Source organism: Saimiri boliviensis, chromosome 11, assembly GCF_048565385.1.
Source record: "Saimiri boliviensis isolate mSaiBol1 chromosome 11, mSaiBol1.pri, whole genome shotgun sequence".
Taxonomy (NCBI): domain Eukaryota; kingdom Metazoa; phylum Chordata; class Mammalia; order Primates; family Cebidae; genus Saimiri; species Saimiri boliviensis.
In genome coordinates, this window is record NC_133459.1 from 36,779,051 (window position 1) to 36,785,050 (window position 6,000).

The following is a 6,000-nucleotide window of genomic DNA, read 5'->3' on the forward strand; positions in this document are numbered from 1 at the left end:
GCTTACTGCAGCCCTGACCTCCTGGGCTCAAGTGACTCCCACCTCAGCCTCCCAAATAGCTGGGACTGCAGACGCATGCCATCACAACTGGCTAATTTTTAAAATATTTTGTAGAGATGGGGTCTTGCTATGTTGTCCAGGCTGGTCTCAAACTCCTGGGCTCAAGGGACCTTTCTACCTCAGCCTCCCCAAATGCTGAGATTACAGGCATGAGTCGTCGTGCCTGGGCCATACCTAGGATTATTGAAGGAGTTTATCTGCCCCACCTCTTCCCTTACCAAGATGCTAAGGTGGATGTAGTAAAGGGGGTTATCTGAAGAGACCCTTCCCCTTAAGTCTCCAGGGAGTTGAGGTCCAGGGCCTCAGAGAAGGGGCAAACCGGTATGAATGACACAGAATTTGAAAGGAAGCCCAAGGCTCAACTTTGTCATGTAACATTACATATATTGTGTGAAGCTTTTCCAATGAGTCCTTTGCTGGGAGCCCCATGTAATTTTCTCACTAGGGCTGGTCCACCCCTAATTACCTTATGGTGGTCCTGAGAGTCTGGGGCAGGAAGCTAAGCTCCTGCCTGGGTTGAGATGAGGGAGGGGCACCCAGGCATGGGCACAAGGAGGCATCTGGGTGAGAGGGGACAGCACATGTGCCCTCAAACTCTCCAGGCTCCTCTCCAATTAGCAGCTTCAGGCGGTGTGGCCGAGGAGCGTTTCTAGGCGATCCCACCTCTTCCCTTTTTGTGTCCTTTGACCTCTCCCCCACCGCATAGAGTCCTCAGAATCTCATCAGGTACTGGGGTATGGGAGTGGTTAGCAGTGGAGTCGAAAGGACCAGGCCTGCAGGGGCTGGGATGGAGGCTTTGTATGACCCTGTAGGGCTGAGGTTGAGGAGCGGCAGAAGCCAGGGCTGAGACTGAGGCTAGAGCTGGGATTTGAAGTTAGAGCCGAGCTGAACGTGGGCTAAAGTGAGAAGTAGGAGGCTGGGTTGGAAGGGCATCTCCTTCAGTCTTGAAAGGATTCCGAGACGCCTATATTAGGAGTCCAAGGCAGATGTTCCCCAGGTGAAGAGAATGTTTGGTGTCTGCTCTCCCCTTGGAGGCTGGGGTGGGACAGATCCCCTCCCCCTGCTCCCCACAGCCGGGCAGAGTCATACATCACCAAGGGGCTGGGCTCCCTAGATGTATTGCCCTCATGCGTCGCTATAGCAACCCCACTCTAATCCTGCATTATTCTAATGTGGTCCCCCTCCGCACTGTGATGTATAGCTGGGGTCTCAGAGCTGCTAGGCCCCTTTTCTGAGAGTCTGCTCCGTGTACCCCGTCTTGTCTCTCCTCACCCTGTGCATGGGACTCTTTGTGAGGCTGGGTGTGGAGGTGGGTCTGGCCCATCAGCCTACCCGCCTGCCTCCCCAGTGAGGGGAAGTGGGAGGCCATATGTCCCCAGCCCTGGCACATGAGTGCCTGATGTACCGACCCACGCCAGCCTGCCCAGCCTGGGGACCTGAGGCCTTGGGGTTGGGGGCCAGGGCTGGACAATGGCTGCATTCCGGCTGTTAGCCACAGGCCCCCATTGTTCCTGTGGACACTGCCTGCTTGAGGGCCAAGATTCTGGCCCTCACCCCGCGTGGGGCGTAGGATGCTCCCTGGACCACTCCCCCGAGGACCATAGAGGGGTGATTCATAGGGTGGCCAGGGCAGAGCGGGCCCCAGCTGTGCCCAGATTCTGGGGCTGAGAGGGGGAGGCAACTGAGGGTTGTTTGTGTCAGGGGAGGGGGTTGAATAGCCAGGGGACTCCAGGCCCTGGACACCAACCACGTCATCTCCTACCCTGCCTCGTGTGTGGGCCGGCCAGAGAGGCCCCATTGTCAGAGGAGCAGGCCCACCCAGGCTGGAAGAGAAGCGAGAACCGAAGAGGACCACTTCAAACTGGGAAAACCTATACCCCTCACAGTCTGCACCGCTGGGGAAACTGAGGTCCAGAGAATGGCAGGGACTCGCTCAAAGTCACACAGCGGGGTGGTGACAGGCCCCAGTTGGTGGTGATATTGCCCCATATCTCCCTGGAGATGCTGCTGCCATTTCTGACAGAGACTGAGCCCAAGTGGTGACTTTGTTTTGGCAGAAGTGATGTTCATGAGCTCCTTCCTCTCCCCCACTTCCTCTGAAATCCCTCTAGTTTAGGTCAACACTTGCATCCCTGGAGTAAGAAATTGGAGGCTGGGCCCAGTGGCTTATACTTGTAATCCCAACACTTTGGGAGGCCAAGGTGGGAGGATCGCTTGAGGTCAGGAAACAGACTTGCCTGGGCAACCTAGCGAGACCCTGTCTCTACAGAAAGAAAAATATAAATTAGCTGGGTGTGGTGGTACATGCCTCTACCCTGTAGCACTAGCTGTTTGGGAGGCTGAGGCAGGAGGATTGCTTGAACCTAGGAGTTCAAAGTCACAGTGGGCTATGACACACCACTGCACTCCAGCCTTGGCAACAGAGAAAGTAAAATAGAAGTAAGGGGAGTCCTAGGGCCATGCAGAGCCCACTACACCTTCTGTGGGGCACTCAGGAAATGGGTGGGGCATGGAGGTTCCCAGTCTCTGACACACAGGATGTATTGATGCAACAATGAACATTGTTTCTGCCCAATTTTTTCATGTAGGCCCTCATATACCTACCCTATATGACTTGAGCATTAGGGAAGGGAAGAGACTAATCTGGGAGTGATTGGAAAACAGAGGGACTGGTCTTATCTATCTCTGTGCTCAATATAGGGCCTGATTGTTAAATTGGATGATTGGATGAGTGGATGGTAGACAGATGGGTAGGTGGTTGAACAGGTAGTTGAAGAGTGGATGGATGAATGCGTGAGTGGATGGCTGGGTAGATGGATGAATGGATGGGTGGGTGGGTTGATGAATGGGTGAGTGGATGGGTGTAGAACGGATGGATGGATAAATGAACGGGAAAATGCCCATTTCATATATACTGAGGTCAGGACATGACAGATGACCCAACTTGGGATGAAGAGTGGAACGAGGCCTGGATGCAGGTACCTGGGCAGCACCTTGGAGGCTTGGTTGTCCTGTGGCACGGTTTGGTGGTCAACATCTGCGCAGGGATGCAGTAGAAGCAGGAATTGAGACCTAAAGAAATCTATAGGCAGACTTAGTCTCGTGGTGGGTGAATTTTCTGTGCTGGGGTTAAGGGAGGGGGGAGGGGGCCACTGGTGGAAGGGTCCTGAGAGGGGCAAGAAGGCTAATGAGTGGAGTCTAAGGGTTCAGGCTCAGTGACTTTGGCTCCTTGGGATTAGGCCCAGAGCCGGGACCCCCCTGTACCCTACCCCCAGGCAAACACTCTCTCATTCTTTACGACCCAGCTTAATGGTACCACCCTCTATGAGGCCTTCCCTGACCCTCTGGGTGCTGTCTCCCTAGAACCCAACACAGAAGGGGACCAGTGCCCATAACCGAGGACAAGGGAATGCTACAGAGTGGCAGAAGTAGGGAATAGGTTGAGAGACTGCACCTGTCGCTAATTTTCTGGGTTATCTCAGGTAAGGCCCTCAATATTCTTGGGCCTCAGTTTCCTCACCTGTAGATTGGGGATGGGGATCTTGAGCTTTTCTTTCCAGAGTGGTTTTGAAAATGAAGAGAAATAATTCTAGGTCGGGGAAGCACCAGGCATTATTTTTCTGCATTGCTTAAGCTCAGCAATAATATAATATATATTGTACATATAAAATTTTTTTATAGCTAACATTTAATGTGCACTTGCAATGTGCCAGGCTGCCTTCTGAGTGTTTACATATATCATCCCTCATCTAGTCCTCACAGCAGTTCTACAAAGAAGGCACTCTCATTATCTTCATTCACAGATGAGGAAACTGAAGTTTGGAGGGCTTAAGTAGCTTGCCAAAAGTCTCATGGGTAGTAGGGGGTGCAGCCAGGATGGATGTCTGGGCAGTTGCCAGGGCCCACATTCTTAGGTACAGGTAGCTGCTCAGTAAATGACAGCTTGTAGTGGATCAATCAGAAGGGCGTCCTGACGGTCTTGATGACCCCAAGCAAGTTACACAACTTTCTTGAGCCTCATGAGATTCAGGTTGAGCACAGAGCTAGATAAGAGCCCTATGTTGAGTATAGCCATAGATAAGACCAGACCCTCTGTTTTCTTTTCTTTTTTTGAGAGGGAGCCTCGCCCTGTTGCCCTGGCTGGAGTGCAGTGGCGCAATCTGCAACCTCCACCTCCTGGGTTCAAACAATTTTCCTGCCTCAACCTCCCAAGTAGCTGAGATTACAGGCATCTGCCATCATGCCCAGCTAATTTTTGTATTTTTAGTAGAAACGGGGTTTCACCATGTTGGCTAGGCTGGTCTTGAACTCCTGACCTCGTGATCCACTAATCTCGGCCTCCAAAAGTGTTGGGATTACAGGTGTGAGTCACTGTGCCCGGCCAGTCCCTCTGTTTTCAAAACATACCCCGATAGTGGGGTGGTGGAGAAAGGGTCAGCTACTAGCCGATAAACTCCGTCACCCTCGGTCCCTAGCTTCTCTCCCTGGCCCAGTCCTGAGTCCTGGAACCTCCCCTGCTTGGGGCAAATACCCAAGCACTGAACACCACTTTTTGGCCCAGCAGGGGGTGTCATGGGCGTGAGAGTCCATGTCCCAGGTCCATGTCCAGGGCATCTGAGTGGGCTCTGGGAGTCAGCGAAAATGGGTTTTATCCCAGCTTCTGACATTAACTAATCATGCTGCCTTGGACAAGTCACTCTGGGCACCGCTTTCCTTATCTATAAAATACAAATAACTGGCCGGGCGCGGTGGCTCAAGCCTGTAATCCCAGCACTTTGGGAGGCCGAGGCGGGTGGATCACGAGGTCGAGAGATCGAGACCATCCTGGTCAACATGGTGAAACCCCGTCTCTACTAAAAATACAAAAAATTAGCTGGGCATGGTGGCGCGTGCCTGTAATCCCAGCTACTCAGGAGGCTGAGGCAGGAGAATTGTCTGAACCCAGGAGGCGGAGGTTGCGGTGAGCCGAGATCGCGCCATTGCACTCCAGCCTGGGTAACAAGAGCGAAACTCCGTCTCAAAAAAAAAAAAAAAAAACAAAAACAAAAACAAATAACTAATGTGACGTAGTGAAAATAAAGCACAAAGTAGTGATGGGAAAAGATCTTAGAATGCCTTGGACGGAGTGGGGTCTATGACCAAAGTTCATTACATTATGGTTTTCTTCCCTGTTCACTGGTTTCTGTACAATACTCTGCTCAGGCCTCACAATAAAACAGCTCTCAGGCCCAGCGTGGTGGTTCACACGTGCAATTTCAGCACTTTGCGAGGCCAAGGCGGGTGGATCACTTGAGGTCGGGAGTTCAAGACCAGCCCGGCCAACAGGGTGAAACCGGTCTCTCTAATTTAAAAAAAATAAAAAAATTAGCTGGGTGTGGCAGCAGGCGCCTGTAATCCCAGCTACTCAGGAGGCTGAGGCAGGAGAATCGTATGAACCTGGGAGGTGGAGGTTGCAGTGAGCCGAGATCTCACAACTGCACTCCAGCCTAGGCAACAGAGAGATACCCTGTCTCAAAAACAAAAAACAACAACAACAACAAAAAAAACCCAAAAACAAAAACCCAAATCAGCAGGTTTCATTCATTCATCACTTACGTAAACTCTATATGCATATTATCCCACTAAATTCTCAAAACAACTCTATGATCAGTGAACTGGCTTTGTTACCATACCAGAAAAAGGAGGCACAGAAATGTAAGTAGTTGGCCTAAATGAAACTAATAAGAGGTGGAGTCAGGATTTGTGCCCAGGGTTCTGGTCCCACAGCCCCTGTCCTTCACTATTCTGCTCTCTACCTCCTTGGAGGCATGGACAGCTTCTGGAGGGACTGTGATGACAAGGGGAGAAGGCAGGTAACTCACAGAGACTGGAGGGGGCCTGGCCGTGGGCTAGGTCTGTCCATGAGTTGCTTGGGCCAGCTCTACCAGCTTTTGTGTGGAG